Source organism: Triticum urartu, chromosome 6, assembly GCF_003073215.2.
Source record: "Triticum urartu cultivar G1812 chromosome 6, Tu2.1, whole genome shotgun sequence".
NCBI classification, from domain to species: domain Eukaryota; kingdom Viridiplantae; phylum Streptophyta; class Magnoliopsida; order Poales; family Poaceae; genus Triticum; species Triticum urartu.
This window is the reverse complement of record NC_053027.1, coordinates 437,563,323-437,581,665: the sequence shown is the minus strand read 5'-3', so window position 1 is coordinate 437,581,665 and position 18,343 is coordinate 437,563,323.

The window sequence follows — 18,343 nt, the reverse complement described above, 5'->3', positions numbered from 1 at the left end:
AGGATATATCCTTTTCTCATCAAGATAAGCATATTTAAGAGTATCAGGCAACGGTTTAAGCTCAAATACGGGATCACCCTTGGGTGGAGGAGGATCCCTTAGGATTTCAACAGGAAAATTGTGTTTCAGAATAGGTTCCTGTTTAAAGAATACTTCATCTATTTCCCTTCTTTCATTCATAAACATATAATTTTCATGGTCTAGCAAATATTGTTCTAAATGATCACTAGGAGGTACGGCAATAGAAGCAAGACCAATAATTTCATCCTTACTAGGTAATTCTTCTTCATGGTGTTGTCTACTAAATTTAGAGAAATTAAATTCGTGAGACATATCATCTAAACCGATAGTAACAACATCCTTTTTGCAATCTATCTTAGCGTTAACAATGTTTAAGAAGGGTCTACCAAATATAATGGGACAAAAGCTATCTTATGGGGAACCAAGAACAAGAAAATCAGCAGGATATTTAGTTTTCCCACACAAGACTTCAACCTTCCTAACAATCCCCATTGGTGAAATAGTATCTCTTTTGGCAAGTTTAATTGTGACACCAATATCTTCTAACTCAACAGGTGCAATATCATGCATAATTTCTCTATATAGGCCAATAGGTATTGCACTAGCACTGGCACCCATATCACATAAACCATGATAACAATGATCTCCTATTTTAACAGAAATAACAGGCATGCCTACCACAGGTCTAGGTTTATCTTCATCATAAGGTTTAGCAATTCTAGCAGATTCATCACAGAAATAAATAACATGCCCATCAATGTTATTGTCCAAGAGATCTTTAACAATAGCAATATCGGGTTCAACTTTAATTTGCTCAGAAGGTGTATAAGTTTTAATATTGCTTTTACGAACCACAGTTGAAGCTTTAGCATGATCCTTTATCCTGACAGGGAAAGGTGGTTTCTCAACATAAGAAGTAGGAACAATAGGATCATTATAAGTGATAGTCTTTTCTTCAACTTTAATAGGTGCAGCTACTTTTACTTCTATGGGAGGATGATATTTAAAGCACTTCTCCTTGGGGAGATCAACATAAGTAGCAAAAGATTCACAGAAAGAAGCTACTATCTCAGAGTCGAGTCCATATTTAGTGCTAAACTTATGGAAACCATCGGTATCCATAAAATATTTAACACAATCAAACCTAGGTGTCATACCTGACTCCTTACCTTTGTCGAGGTCCCAATCTTCAGAGTTGCGTTTAGTTCTTTCCAATAAATCCCATTTGAATTCAATAGTCTTCATCGTAAAAGAGCCAGCACAAGAAGTATCAAGCATGGTGCGATTGCTATCAGAAAGCCGAGCATAAAAATTTTAAATAATCATTTCTCTTCAGAGCTCATGATTGGGGCATGAATATAACATTGATTTAAGCCTCCCCCAAACTTGAGCAATGCTTTCTCCTTCGCGAGGCCAAAAATTATATATATATATATATATAATTGCGATCACGATGAACAAGATGCATAGGATAAAACTTCTGATGAAATTCCAATTTCAATCGTTTGTAGTTCCATGACCCCATATCATCACATAGCCTATACCATGTCGATGAATCTCCCTTCAAAGATAAAGGGAAGACCTTCTTCTTAACAACATCTCCGGGTACACCTGCAAGCTTAAATAATCCACAAACTTCATCCACATATATCAGATGCTCATCAGGATGCTTTGTTCCATCTCCTACAAAAGGATTAGCTAGCAGTTTTTCTATCATACCCGAAGGAATTTCGAAGCAGACATTTTCATTTTCAGTAGGTTCAGTAGGTTGAGGAGCAACTCTTTGCTCTACTGGTCGGGGTGAAGATACCCCGAACAAGCCCCTCAGAGGATTACTTTCCATAGTAACATGTGACAGTAAATTTCAGCACACTATATAAATTTTTCCTTACCAAATTCCACCTACCAAAAGCGCTTCACTCCCCGGCAACGGCACCAGAAAAGAGTCTTGATGACCCACAAGTATAGGGGATCTATCGTAGTCCTTCCGATAAGTAAGAGTGTCGAACCCAACGATGAGCAGAAGGAAATGATAAGCGGTTTCCAGCAAGGTATTCTCTGTAAGTACTGAAATAAGTGGTAACAGATAGTTTTGTGATAGGATAATTTGTAACAAGCAACAAGTAAATAAAGTAAATAAAGTGCAGCAAGGTGGCCCAATCCTTTTTGTAGCAAAGGAAAAGCCTGGAAAAACTCTTATATAGAGAAAAGTGCTCTCGAGGACACATGGGAATATCGTCAAGCTAGTTTTCATCACGTTCATATGATTCGCGTTCGGTACTTTGATAATTTGGTATGTGGGTGGACCGGTGCTTGGGTACTGTCCTTACTTGTACAAGCATCCCACTTATGATTAACCTCTATTGCAAGCATCCGCAACTACAACAAAAGTATTATGGTAAACCTAACCATAGCATGAAACATATGGATCCAAATCAGCCCCTTACGAAGCAACGCATAAACTAGGGTTTAAGCTTCTGTCACTCTAGCAACCCATCATCTACTTATTACTTCCCAATGCCTTCCTCTAGGCCCAAATAATGGTGAAGTGTTATGTAGTCGATGTTCACATAACACCACTGGAGGAGAGACAACATATATCTCATCAAAATATCGAACGAATACCAAATTCACATGACTACTAATAGCAAGACTTCTCCCATGTCCTCAGGAACAAACGTAACTACTCACAAAGCATAATAATGTTCATAATCAGAGGGGTATTAATATGCATATTGGATCTAAACATATGATCGTCCACCAAATAAACCAACTAGCATCAACTACAAGGAGTAATTAACACTACTAGCAACCTACTAGCACCAATCCCGGACTTGGAGACAAGAATTGGATACAAGAGATGAACTAGGGTTTTGAGAGGAGATGGTGCTGATGAAGATGTTGATGGAGATTGCCCTCTACCGATGAAAGGAGCGTTGGTGATGACGATGGCGATGATTTCCCCCTCCCGGAGGGAAGTTTCCCCGGCAGAATAGCTTTGCCAGAGCCCTAGATTGGTTCCGCCAAGGTTCCGCCTCGTGGCGGCGGAGTTTCGTCCGAGGAGATGGCTTATGATTTTTTTCTTATCGAAAGACTTCATATAGAAGAAGATGTACATCGGAGGGCCACCAGGGGGCCCACGAGGTATGGGGCGCGCCCAGGGAGGTAGGGCGTGCCCCCACCCTCATGGGCAGGGTGTGGCCCCCCTGGTGAACTTCTTGTGCTCAGTATTTTTTATATATTCTGAAGATGTCTTCCGTGAAGTTTCAGGACTTTTGGAGCTGTGCAGAATAGGTCTCTAATATTTGCTCCTTTTCCATCCCAGAATCCCAGCTGCCGGCATTCTCCCTCTTTATGTAAACCTTGTAAAACAAGAGAGAATAGGCATAAGTATTGTGACATAATGTGTAATAACAACCCATAATGTAATAAATATTGATATAAAAGCATGATGCAAAATGGACGTATCATGCCTCTGCTTTTGGATCCAAAGTTGATCCTTGATTACATTGATCTCTGGCACAAGGACCCCAACACTCCCGTGCCTGATTTCAAGTTGACTCTTGGCCAAAGTCATATGTTGACTCACTTCATTCAGGAAGAGAAATGGAAATTTGAAAAGGCTAGGCAGATCAAGAAAGCGCAGTTCAAAAAGGAGCGCTTCCTGAAGAAAAATGTTGTCTCTATGACAACTGAAGAACTTGTCACTATTCAATCTGAGATCAAGAAACTCAGTGATGAATTTGACGCATACCGCACTGATTGGCTGGGAGCCAAGGTTCGTTTTGTGAGACTTGCTGGCAACTTCACCTCCACTGTTGCCGCACAAACACAATAAGAAATTCCTCAGGCTGCAGCATCTACTCAGCCTACTGAAGAAAATGCCAGCACCGCTGATGACACTCAGGCTGCTGAAGAAAATGCTAATTCCAGGGCTGATGACTGCATTCCAGTCGCTGAAGAAATTGCCAGGGTAACCACTAGTGTTGTGCCTGGAGAAAATGAAGAAGTCAGGGCAACTGCATCAGCTGTGCCTGAAGATCTTGGACCAAATTCCTCTGCTCCTCCTGTGCCTACACCAACTTCTATCCTTCCATCTGCATCAGATGTGAAGAAGACCAAGGCTGCAGAGCGTGCAGCTGTGAAGAAAAGGAAGGCATCAACTACATCAGATTCTTTAGCTTCGAAGAAAATGAAGCCACTGACAAGTTCCTATGACAATCCAATTGATGTTGTTCCTGTCTCATCCATGCAATCAAAGGACCTTGTTTCTTTTGATGAAGAATACGTGATTCCAAGTGGATTAGATGATGACATTCCTTCTGCTGCTTCGTCAGAGCAGTTGGATGAAGAAATTGAAGTTGATGAAATCCCTTAAACCCCAATAATCTCATCGCTCATGCCTCAGTTCACTGCTGAAGAGGCCGGCGTTGAAGAAATGAATGAAGAAGAAGATGTGGACATTGGATGCACCACTCCAGTGTTGAACGACGACTTTTGGGAAAGTCAGCATCCCAATTCTCCTCTGTTCACACCACTACAACAAATTCCTCAGTCCCCTGTTCCTACTGAAGTACAACTGGGATCTGAAGAACCTCTTGCCACACCATCTGTCCATGAAGAGATTCCAGCCATTACTGTTGAAGCATATGTAAATGAAGAATTGAAGTCCCAGGCTTCCACTAAAGAAGAACCTGAAATTTCTCAGCCTGCAGAACCTGACATCGAGATCCACGAGGTTGTGATGCAATTGACTGACACTCCTCACCCCAAACCAAAGGATCCCTTCTCGAAGAAGCAAAAATTCAAGGCTGATGACTTCTTTGGCGAGCATGTATTCTTCACTGACTACAATCCTTATGACTCTGCTCATCTAAGGAGGAAGCATTTCTGGACTGCCAGCCAGGCCAACTTCTATTCTTCACTGCTTTTCAACAAGGACAAAATCTTCTACCATGAGCATATTCCTCACGTGGACATGGAATCATTGCCTTGTTTCTCTCCTATCCTCGGTGTGCTTCATGACACAGGCCTCCTCAATTTGTGCTCTGACATTATTAACTGGAATGAAGAGCTTATTCTTCAGTTCTATGCGACACTACACATCACAGGTGATCCTGAAGATATCAACACCTGGGTCTTGGACTGGATGACCGATAACACTCATTATAAGGCACCGGACTCTGAATTACTTCACGCCCTACCCATCAGTCCACCCAGTGAAGGAGCTCGCTGCCTGTACCAAGAACCTGAACTTACTCCTCATTACATGCAAGTTCTAATGAAGCCTCTGAAGCCCAGCCAAGCCCCAAGGACCAAATTCCTTGTGAAGGACTTATTCTATGTACCTAGAACAGTCTATCGCATTTTGACGAGGACAATGAGTCCTATCAAAGGCCACGGCTCATCTGATGAGGAAATAGTTGGCATCATGAAGAATCTGCTATTCAACATCATTCATAGCATTCCTGCCAATTACTATGATTTCTTCATAAGGACTCTAGCAAATGTTGCACTCTCTCCGTTTGAGTTGAAGCCTTATACTCCTTGGATTATGAGATTCCTCAAAACAAGGTCTTCACTCAACTACAAGGCTGATTTTCAGAATCACCTCAGCTACCTGCCCCCGATTGAAGTCCTCAAGCAGACTTATACCTCAACTGATGAAAAGGGGAAGGCACATGTTGTCATTGATGAAGGCATTCGTCCATTGGATGGTCAGTTTCGCAAAGCTACATCTTATTCCACCAATGATGACTCTGTCACTCATGACGCTGCTACAAATGCATCCAAGTCAAATCCTCAAGCCACAGCTCCCAGGGTGATGACTGACCGTGAGCTGCTTCTTAGTCTTCACCAGAAGGTGGATCGCAACCATAAATGGGTTAAGCGTCAGTTTGGTTCTATTATTCACAACATGACTGCTACACATAATGCAGTGAAGAAAAACCATTACTACCTCCTGATACGTCTCCAACGTATCTATAATTTTTGATTGTTCCATGCTATAATATATCCTATTTTGGACATTATTGGGCTTTATTATACACTTTTATATTATTTTTGGGACTAACCTATTAACCGGAGGCCTAGCCCAGAATTGCTGCTTTTTCCCTATTTCAGAGTTTCGCAGAAAAAGAATATCAAACGGAGTCCAAACGGAATGAAACCTTCAGGAACGTGATTTTCGGAACAAACGTGATCCAGAGGACCTGGACCCTACGTCAAGACATCAACCAGGAAGGCACGAGGTAGGGGGACGCGCCTACCCCCCAGGCGCGCCCTCCACCCTCGTGGGGCCCATGTTGCTCCACCGACGTACTTCTTCCTCCTATATATACCTGATGTCTACTACATAACCTTCTTCTTGTAGACGTTGTTGGGCCTCCAAGTGCAGAGGTTTGTAGGACAGTAGCAAATTTCCCTTAAGTGGATGACCTAAGGTTTATCAATCCGTAGGAGGCGTAGGATGAAGATGGTCTCTCTCAAGCAACCCTGCAACCAAATAACAAAGAGTCTCTTGTGTCCCAAACACACCCAATACAATGGTAAATTGTATAGGTGCACTAGTTCGGCGAAGAGATGGTGATACAAGTGGTATATGGATGGTAGATAAAGGTATTTGTAATCTGAAAATATAAAAGCAGCAAGGTAACTAATGATAAAAGTGAGCGTAAACGGTACTGCAATGCGTTGAAACAAGGCCTAGGGTTCATACTTTCACTAGTGCAAGTCCTCTCAACAAAAATAACATAATTGGATCATATAACTATCCCTCAACATGCAACAAAGAGTCACTCCAAAGTCACTAATAGCGGAGAACGAACGAAGAGATTATGGTAGGGTACGAAACCACCTCAAAGTTATTATTTCCAATCAATCTGTTGGGCTATTCCTACAAGTTTCACAAACAGCCCTAGAGTTCGTACTAGAATAACACCTTAAGACACAAATCAATCAAAACCCTAATGTCACCTAGATACTCCAATGTCACCTCAAGTACCCGTGGGTATGATTATACGATATGCATCACACAATCTCAAATTCATCTATTCAACCAACACATAGAACCTCAAAGAGTGCCCCAAAGTTTCTACCGGAGAATCATGATGAAAACGTGTGCCAACCCCTATGCATAGGTTCATGGGTGGAACCCGCAACTTGATCACCAAAACATACATCAAGTGAATCACGTGGTATCCCATTGTCACCACTGATACGCACGGCAAGACATACATCAAGTGTTCTCAAATCTTTAAAGACTCAATCTGATAAGATAACTTCAAAGGGGAAACTCAATCCATTACAAGAGAGTAGAGGGGGGAAGAAACATCATAGGATCCAAATATAATAGCAAAGCTCGCGATACATCAAGATCGTATCACCTCAAGAACACGAGAGAGAGAGAGAGAGATCAAACACATAGTTGCTGGTACATACCCTTAGCCCCGAGGGAGAACTACTCCCTCTTCGTCATGGAGAGCACCGGGATGATGAAGATGGCTACCGGAGAGGGATTCCCCCCTTCGGCAGGGTGCCAGAATGGGTCTAGATTGGCTTTCGGTGGCTACAGAGGCTTCTGGCAGCGGAACTCCTGATCTATTGTGCTCCCCGAAGTTTTTAGGGTATATGGGTATATATGGGAGGAAGAAGTACGTCAGGGGAGCCACGAGGGGCCCACGAGGGTGGAGGGCGCGCCCAGGGGGTGGGCGCGCCCCCTGCCTCATGGCTTCCTCGTTGATCCCCTTACGTGCACTCCAAGTCTTCTGGGTTTCTTCTGGTCCAAAAATAAGTTCCGTGAAGTTTCAGGTCAATTGGACTCCGTTTGATTTTCCTTTTCTACGATACTCTAAAACAAGGAAAAAACAGAAACTGGCACTGGGCTCTAGGTTAATAGGTTACTCCCAAAAATCATATAAAATAGCATATAAAGGCATATAAAACATCCAAGGTTGATAATATAATAGCATGGAACAATCAAAAATTATAGATACGTTGGAGACGTATCAGCATCCCCAAGCTTAATTCCTGCTCGTCCTCGAGTAGGTAAATGATAAAAACAGAATTTTTGATGTGGAATGCTACCTAACATATTTATCCATGTAGTTCTCTTTATTGTGGCAAGAATATTCAGATCCATAAGATTCAAGACAAAAGTTTAATATTGACATAAAAATAATAATACTTCAAGCATACTAACTAAGCAATCATGTCTTCTCAAAATAACATGGCCAAAGAAAGTTATCCCTACAAAGTCATATAGTCTGGCTGTGCTCCATCTTCACCACACAAAATATTTAAATAATGCACAACCCTGATGACAAGCCAAGCAATTGTTTCATACTTTTGATGTTCTCAAACTTTTTCAATCTTCACGCAATACATGAGCGTGAGCCATGGACATAGCACTATAGGTGGAATAGAATGGTGGTTGTGGAGAAGAAAAAAAGGCGAAGATAGTCTCACATCAACTAGGCATATCAACGGGTTATGGAGATGCCCATCAATAGATATCAATGTGAGTGAGTAGGGATTGCCATGCAATGGATGCACTAGAGCTATAAGTGTATGAAAGCTCAAAAAGAAACTAAGTGGGTGTGCATCCAACTTGCTTGCTCACGAAGACCTAGGGCATTTTGAGGAACCCCATCATTGGAATATACAAACCAAGTTCTATAACGAAAGATTCCCACTAGTATATGAAAGTGACAACATAGGATACTCTCTATCATGAAGATCATGGTGCTTATTTGAAGCACAAGTGTGGTAAAAGGATAGTAGCATTGCCCCTTGTCTCTTTTTCTCTCATTTTTTTATTATTATTTTATTTGTTTGGGCCTTCTCTTTTTTTATGGCCTCTTTCTCTTTTTTTCTTCTTTTTTTATTTTTTTGGGCCTTCTCTTTTTTTTTGGTCTTTCTCTTTTTTTTTTCCTAACTTGGGACAATGCTCTAGAAAATGATGATCATCACACTTCTATTCATTTACAACTCAATGATCACAACTCGATACTAGAACAAAGATGACTCTATATGAATGCCTCCGGCGGTGTACCGGGATATGCAATGAATCAAGAGTGACATGTATGAAAGAATTATGAACAGTGGCTTTGCCACAAATACTATGTCAACTACATGACATGCTAAGAAATATGACAATGATGAATGTGTCATGATAAACGGAATGGTGGAAAGTTGCATGGCAATATATCTCGGAATGGCTATGGAAATGCCATAATAGGTAGGTATGGTGGCTGTTTTGAGGAAGATATAAGGAGGTTTATGTGTGAAAGAGCGTATCATATCACGGGGTTTGGATGCACCGGCGAAGTTTGCACCAACTCTCAATGTGAGAAAGGGCAATGCACAGTACCGCAGAGGCTAGCAAGGATGGAAGGGTGAGAGTGCGTATAATCCATGGACTCAACATTAGTCATAAAGAACTCACATACTTATTGCAAAAATCTACAAGTCATCAAAAACCTCGGCACTACACGCATGCTCCTAGGGGGATAGATTGGTAGGAAAAGACCATCGCTCGTCCCCGACCGCCACTCATAAGGAAGACAATCAAATAACACCTCATGTTTCAAATTTGTTACACAATGTTTACCATACGTGCATGCTACGAGACTTGCAAACTTCAACACAAGCATTTCTCAAATTCACAACTACTCAAATAGCACGACTTTGATATTATTACCTCCATATCTCAAAACAATCATCAAGCATCAAACTTCTCTTAGTATTCAACACACATATAAGAGAATTTTATTATTCTTGAATACCTAGCATATTAGGATTTTTTTAAGCAAATTACCATGCTATTTAAGTCTCCCAAAATAATCTAAGTGAAGCATGAGAGTTCATCTATTTCTTCAAAATAAAACTACCACCATGCTCTAAAAGATATAAGTGAAGTACTAGAGCAAACCATAAACTACTCCGAAAGATATAAGTGAAGATCAATGAGTAGTTGAATAATTATGCAACTATGTGAAGACTCTATAACATTTAATAATTTCAGATCTTGGTATTTTATTCAAACAGCAAGCAAAACAAAATGAAATAAAATGACGCTCCAAGCAAAACACATATCATGTGGCGAATAAAAATATAGCTCCAAGTAAAGTTACCGATGAACGAAGACGAAAGAGGGGATGCCTTCCGGGGCATCCACAAGCTTAGGCTTTTGATTGTCCTTGGATTTTACCTCGGGGTTCCTTGGGCATCCCCAAGCTTAGTCTCTTGCCACTCCTTATTCCATAGTCCATCTAATCTTCACCCAAAACTTGAAAACTTCACAACACAAAACTTAACAGGAAACTCATAAGCTCCGTTAGCGAAAGAAAACAAAACACCACTTAAAGGTACTGTAATGAAATCATTATTTATTTATATTGGTGTTAAACCTACTGTACTCCAACTTCACTATGGTTTATAAACTCTTTTACTAGCCATAGATTCATCAAAATAAGCAAACAACACACGAAAAACAGAATCTGTCAAAAACAGAACAGTCTATAGTAATCTGTAACTAACGCAAACTTCTGGAACCCCAAAAATTCAAAAATAAATTTCTGGACCTGAGGAATTACCTATTAATCATATGCAAAAATAATTAACTAAATAGCACTTTCCGAATAAAAATGGCAGCAATTCTCGTGAGCGCTAAAGTTTCTGTTTTTACAGCATGATCAACAAGACTTTCCCCAAGTCTTCCCAACGGTTCTACTTGGCACAAACACTAATTAAAAGCACAAAACCACATATAAACAGAGTCGATATGAATTATTTATTACCAAACAGGAGCAAAAAGTAAGGAACAAAAATAAAATTGGGTTGCCTCCCAACAAGCGCTATCGTTTAACGCACCTAGCTAGGCATGATGATTTCAACGATGCTCACATAAAAGATAAGAATTGTAACATAAAGAGAGCATCATGAAGAATATGACTAGCACATTTAAGTCTAATCCACTTCCTATGCATAGGGATTTTGTGAGCAAACAACTTGTGGGAACAAGAATCAACTTGCATAGGAAGGCAAAACAAGCATAACTTCAAAACTTTAAGCACATAGAGAGGAAACTTGATATTATTGCAATTCCTACAAGCATATATTCCTCCCTCATAAAAAATTTCATTAGCATCATGAATGAATTCAACAATATAACCAGCACCTAAAGCATTATTTTCATGATCTACAAGCATAGAATTTTTATTACTCTCCACATAAGCAAATTTCTTCTTATAAATAATAGTGGGAGAAAACTCAACAAAATAACTATCATGTGATTGAAAATTAAGATCAAGATGACAAGTTTCATGGTTATCATTATTCTTTAAAGCATACGTGTCATCAGAACAATCATCATAGATAGGAGGCATGCTTTCATCATAGTAAATTTGCTCATCAAAGCTTGGGGAACAAAAAATATCATCTTCATCAAACATAGCTTCCCCAAGCTTGTGGCTTTGCATATCATTAGCATCATGGATATTCAAGGAATTCATACTAACAACATTGCAATAATGTTCATATTCAAATATTTAGTACCAAACATTTTAATGCATTCTTCTTCTAACACTTGAGCACAATTATCGGAATCCTTATTCTCACGATAGATATTAAAAAGATAAAGCGTATGAGGCAAACTTAATTCCATTTTTTTGTAATTTTCATTTATAAACTAAACTAGTGATAAAACAAGAAACTAAAAGACTTGATTGCAAGATCTAAAGATATACCTTCAAGCACTCACCTCCTTGGCAACGGCGCCAGAAAAGAGCTTGATGTCTACTACACAACCTTCTTCTTGTATACGTTGTTGGGCCTCCAAGTGCAGAGGTTTGTAGGACAGTAGCAAATTTCCCTCAAGTGGATGACCTAAGGTTTATCAATCCGTAGGAGGCGTAGGATGAAGATGGTCTCTCTCAAGCAACCCTGCAACCAAATAACAAAGAGTCTCTTGTGTCCCAAACACACCCAATACAATGGTAAATTGTATAGGTGCACTAGTTCGGCGAAGAGATGGTGATACAAGTGGTATATGGATGGTAGATAAAGGTATTTGTAATCTGAAAATATAAAAGCAGCAAGGTAACTAATGATAAAAGTGAGCGTAAACGGTACTGCAATGCGTTGAAACAAGGCCTAGGGTTCATACTTTCACTAGTGAAGTCCTCTCAACAAAAATAACATAATTGGATCATATAACTATCCCTCAACATGCAACAAAGAGTCACTCCAAAGTCACTAATAGCGGAGAACGAACGAAGAGATTATGGTAGGGTACGAAACCACCTCAAAGTTATTATTTCCAATCAATCCGTTGGGCTATTCCTACAAGTTTCACAAACAGCCCTAGAGTTCGTACTAGAATAACACCTTAAGACACAAATCAATCAAAACCCTAATGTCACCTAGATATTCCAATGTCACCTCAAGTATCCGTGGGTATGATTATACGATATGCATCACACAATGTCAGATTCATCTATTCAACCAACACATAGAACCTCAAAGAGTGCCCCAAAGTTTCTACCGGAGAATCACGACGAAAACGTGTGCCAACCCCTATGCATAGGTTCATGGGCGGAACCCGCAACTTGATCACCAAAACATACATCAAGTGAATCACGTGGTATCCCACTGTCACCACAGATACGCACGGCAAGACATACATCAAGTGTTCTCAAATCTTTAAAGACTCAATCCTATAAGATAACTTCAAAGGGGAAACTCAATCCATTACAAGAGAGTAGAGGGGGGAAGAAACATCATAGGATCTAAATATAATAGCAAAGCTCGCGATACATCAAGATCGTATCACCTCAAGAACACGAGAGAGAGAGAGAGAGATATCAAACACATAGCTACTGGTACATACCCTCAGCCCCGAGGGATGTAACATCCCAAATTTTCAATTTGGAATGTTATACATAGGTCATCCATGCATATCATATTTTATTGCATATTCGTTTTGCAATCCTCAAAATCCTAAGCAACTCAAGGACCCTCGGAGAGAGTTGGGGATTTCCCCAGTTATCATATTTGATTTTTATCAAATAATGGATCAAGGACTTGGATTTTAATTATTTTCCTTCCTAAAAATATTTCATATTAAAATATATGAGAGGAGATAATATGACTTCTCCAAAGTAATTGAAATATTGGAGGAAAAATATTAAAATCATTTATTTGATTTTTATTTGATTTTATTTGGACTTTATTTGAATTAGAAAAATTGCATGTTTTCAAAATTGCATTTTAGGGCCAAGAAAATGTTCATCTCATTCTAAATATTTTATTTAGACGGTGAAAATTTGTTTCGATATTTTTAGGTTTTTATTTTATTTTCTAGGGTTTTATTTCTGTCGGCGTAATTTTTTTTAAAAAAAAATTATTTCCCGCGCCCGACTGGGCCTAAGGCCCAGCCGAGCCAGGCCGGCCCGAGCCGCCACCGCCCCTCGCGCGTGCACCGCCCCGCCGCCGCTCGGACCGGAGTCCGAGTCGGACTCAGCCTCCGCCGCGTCTTGCCCCTCCCCCAAGTCACCGCCCCCGCCCCCTTTATAAGCCACCACCCCGCCGCCCCAAACCACAACCACCGCCGCAGCCACCGCCGCCCCAAGCCGCAGCCGCCGCCGCCGCTTTCCGCCGCCGCCGCCGCCCGCGAGTCACCGCCTCCGCCCGCGAGTCACCGCCGCCGCCCAAGCCCGCCCCGCCGGAGCCCTCGCCGGAGGTACCACGCCGGTTCCGAGCCGCCAGTTTTTTTAAAAAACCGTTCGGTTTTTTTAGAAACCCTAGATCCATTTTTTTAGTTCGCCGATTTTTCTCGGTTCTTCTAGTTAGCGGACGTTCGTCCCTACGTTCGTTTTAACGAACGGTTTTCGCCCGTCCGTTACAGCTAACGAACGCTCATTCGTTAGTCTATTCATTAGTTTTCTTTTTATCGGATTTATCCGCGATTTTCTCGATCGTGATTTCTGATCCGATCTTAGTTTCTGTTTATCTTTTCACTCGTTAGTCGGAATTAGGCGATTCAAGCGCCTAGATCTTCATCTCGAAACCCTCTTTCTGTTTAATCAACTTGAACAAGTTTTTGCTACTGTAAAATTTAACCTAGGTCTAGAATAGTAAACGGATCTTGTTTCTTTCGCGGTTTGAGTTTCGTTGCTCCGTTTGATTTGATTCTTTTTGCTAACCGGAGTTCTTAAGTTGAACTTTCCGGTCAACCTCTTTTATTTGAGTTTTGCTTGCGCATCTTTACTTGTTGCTTATGTATGTTATTGTTTGTTTGCGATATAACACCCAGAGTGCGTAGCGTGCTACTACGAGTCCCTAGGTTTTGCGGATCGTCAGCAAGGCAAATAACACATTGATCATATTTTTTTCATACCCAATTTTTATGCATTAGTTCCAATCCTCAAACATTGCATGATTAGGATGTCATAAACTTGTGGGTTGGGAAGTAGTTATTGAGGTAGAACCTATTACCCTGTTACTATCAAACCCTTGGGAGTTACTTCTGCGCGTTGCTTATATTGCTATGCTATGCCATGCTTGTAGACGTGGTTCGGATTTGAGTGAAATCCATGACAGATGTGAGATTGTTAATTAATGGTTCAACTTAAGGTGTCAACTTAAATAAACATCTGGGTGGATTGAGGCACCTGGGGAACCCAGTGTTGTCTGTTTTTTTGGAAATCCCGAGGAACCCGTGTGATCTTCCTATGGACCGCCACCCAGTCTCAAAGGGAACTGAGATGATTCATGCTAGAAACTTCCGTGTGCAGCCACAAGCTATTATGGGCTCTAGCAAAGTTAAGTAAGTTACGTGAAGCTCTTGAAGAGGTAGATCAGCAGGTAGTGGGTTTTGTAGGTTTGGTATGGTCTACCCGGAGTAGAGAGTTAATGTTTCTGAAAGACTGTGTCTCGGTCATCCGTTTCTCAAACACCCTGTAGTGCAAGAAATCCAACGGAGGCGATCGAGTCTTGTGGGGAAAAGTGCGCAAACCTCTGCAGAGTGTACAAACTAATCATGGTTAGCCGTGTCCCCGGTTATGGACAATCTTGAGTATCTAGTACTTGGGTTATCACATGTATCTCATCACTTTTAATTAAATTTGTTGGGTTGTTAATCTTTAATTGGGATTGAGTTGGGGTTACCTTCTCAATGTTTCAACCACCATGATAGTTAAATTAAAATCTATTCCTTTGTTGTAGGGAAAAATTGGCTTTTCGCAAAAACTATAACCCTAGAGCTTTCCACCAGCCAAATATGCATGTAGTATTAGCATTATTCTGTTCATGCTCTACTGTGTTATATTGCCAGCATATTCCATGTGCTGACCCGTTTTCGGGCTGCAACGTATTATGTTGCAGACTTTTCAGACGAGGAGTAAGGTTCGTTAGGTCGTTGTCATGCAGCTCAGCTATGTCATTGGAGTTGATGGACTCACTTTATCTTCCAAGCCTTCCGCTGTTATCGCATTAGATGGCCTTAAGCCATATTATTGTAATAAATTCTCTCTTGAGACATTTGATGTAATAAGTGTGTGATTGCTACTCTATTATAAATCCTTCGAGTACTGTGTGTGTCAGCATTACCGATCCAGGGATGACACTGAAGCACAGAGACTTGACCGTTTGAGGTCGGGTCGCTACAAGATGGTATTAGAGCACACGCTGAGTGTAGGACACGACCACTAAGCTAAACCATAGGTCACACTTCTCTTCTCATTTCTGACTCCTCTTCAATTTCTACTCTTTAGGATGACGGAGAAGAAGAACAAGTTTTCCCAACCGGATGAAGACACACCTTTTGGACGCCACTTGAAGGAAGTCACTAGGTACTTGAACATTGGAATACCAAGCTTCACCGGGACATACAACGCTACCTTGCCAGAAGAGGAGCGCTGGATGATTCAAGTACAAGTTCCAGGAAGGACGTTCTCGCCAACTTCTAAACTCATAGAATTTTCTTTCGAAGCACCCACCTTGAGTCTAGGCAAGAGCATGGCAGCCCACATTACCATGGGACACATTGGAGAAGTCTACAATAGGGAACTTAAGGACACTATCTACCAAATATGTGGGCGCCGAGACGAGCAATGGGAAGTAATCAACACTAAGAGGGATAGATCCATTGCAGGTTTCATCCAGGAGTTAAACCAGCACATTCGACGCCAGGAGAACCATATGTGCACGGAAATGATGGACTTGAAGAAGGCAAAGACTAGGATCATCGAGCTGGAGGAAGAACTCAAGTTTACACGCGATGGATATGAGGAGGAAATCAAGACACTACTAGAGAAGAATGACGACCTAGTTAAGAAGATTGGGGTATTCATGGGAGCTCCGGCACCGGGAGTAGAAGATGACGATTCCACTTGCCCGGACAACTACATCATCATCGACGACACCGACTCCGATCCAAGTGATGATGACTTCGAAGACGAGGCTGGAGCAGATATCATGGAATCTTCCACCGATCAAAATTTCTAGAGGACCATCATATATTAGTAGTATTTCCCCCATGTATTTAGTAGTAGTTGAGCACTTTTGTGATAGTTCCAGACCGCTTGTATGTAACATCCCAAATTTTCAATTTGGAATGTTATACACTAGGTCATCATTGCATATCATATTTATTGCATTTTGGCTGATCCTAGAAATTTTTCGCAACTCAAGGACCCTCGGAGAGAGTTGGGGATTTCGTTATTTTCATATTTGAGTTGTCTCAAATTTTGAAAATAGGATCTTTTGATTTTATTTATTTTATCTTCAATTATTTCTATTACAAAAATATGAGAGAGGGAATAAAATGGCTTTCCAAAAATAAAGAAATATTGAGGATTTAATAAAAAAATCAAATAAGATTTATTTGGTTTTATTTGCTATTTTATTTGAATTTAGGAAAAAATGTGCGTTTTTCAAAATTGCATTTAGGCCCCAAATAAATGTTCACTTCGTCCGACTTGATTTTAGAAGTCGGGGAAAATTTACTTCGGGATTTTTGGAGTCCGTTTAGTATTTCTTTCGTTAGTTTTTCTGCGCGGAATTATTTAAAAAAAATCCGAACCGACTCCGGGCCGTACCCGAGCGGGACTCCGCCCGGGGGGGCCTTTTTAAGCCGACCCCGCCGAGCCACCGAAGCCCACCAGCCCGCCCGCCGAAACCCTAGTGCCCGCACCGCGCCGCCCCGCACCGCGCAGCCGCCGGCTCGCCGCCGCCCCCGCCGCCCCGCTGCCCGAGGTAGCCGCCGTCGCCGGCGGTTTTCCTCATAAAACCACCTGGTTTTTCGATCCGTTTTTATTAGAACGGCTTTTTTACGGTTTAGTTATTTAGCGAGCGTTCGCTCGTTCGTTCGTTTTAACGAACGTGTTCGTCGGTTATATCCAGATAACGAACGTTCGTTCGTTAATCTGTTCGTCGTTTTTCTTTTTCTCGGATTTTCCGCAATTATTTCTAATCGCGATTTCTGATCCGATTTTCGTTTTAGTATAACTTTTCGCTCGTTTGTCGGAATCAGGCGATTCAAGGGTGTGGAGTTTCGTCTCGAAACCCTCTTTCCGCTTAACCAACTTAAACAAATTTTTGTCACCGTAAAAATTGACCTACATCCAGAATAGTAAACAAAGCCTTTTTCTTTTGCCGTTTGTCTTTCGTTGCTTCGTTCATTTTGATTCTTTTTGCCAACCGGAGTTCTTAAGTTGAACATTCTGGTTAGATCTCTTATTTGAGTTTTACCTGTGCATTAGTTGAGTACTTATTGTGTGCTTGTTTGTTTGCGATAGAGTACCCGGAGTGCGCCGCTTGTTACTTCGAATCGCTAGGTTTCCCGGATCATCAGCAAGGCAAGTAACACTTTGATCATGCTTTCCCACTACCCAGTTTTATTGCATTAGATCAATCCTTACACATTGCATGATTAGGATCTAACTAAATTGTGGGTTTGGGAAGTAGTTGAGGTAGTACCTATTACCTGTTTATTATCAAACCTTTGGGAGTTACTTGTACGCTGCTTATTATGCCATGCTATGCTAGTAGACGTGGATTGGGTGAGTGTATCCATGACAGATGTGGGTTGGTTAATTAATGGTTTATTTAAGGTGGCAACTTAAACACACATCTAGGTGGATTGAGGTACCTGGGTATTCCAGGATTGCCTGTTTTCTTTTGGACCGCCACCCAGGTTCAAAGAGATCATGAGATTATTCATGCTAGAAACTTCCGTGTGCAGCCACAAGCTATTATGGGCTCTAGCATAGTTGACTAAGTCGTGCGAACTCTTACAGTGGTAGACTAGCAGATGTAGGGG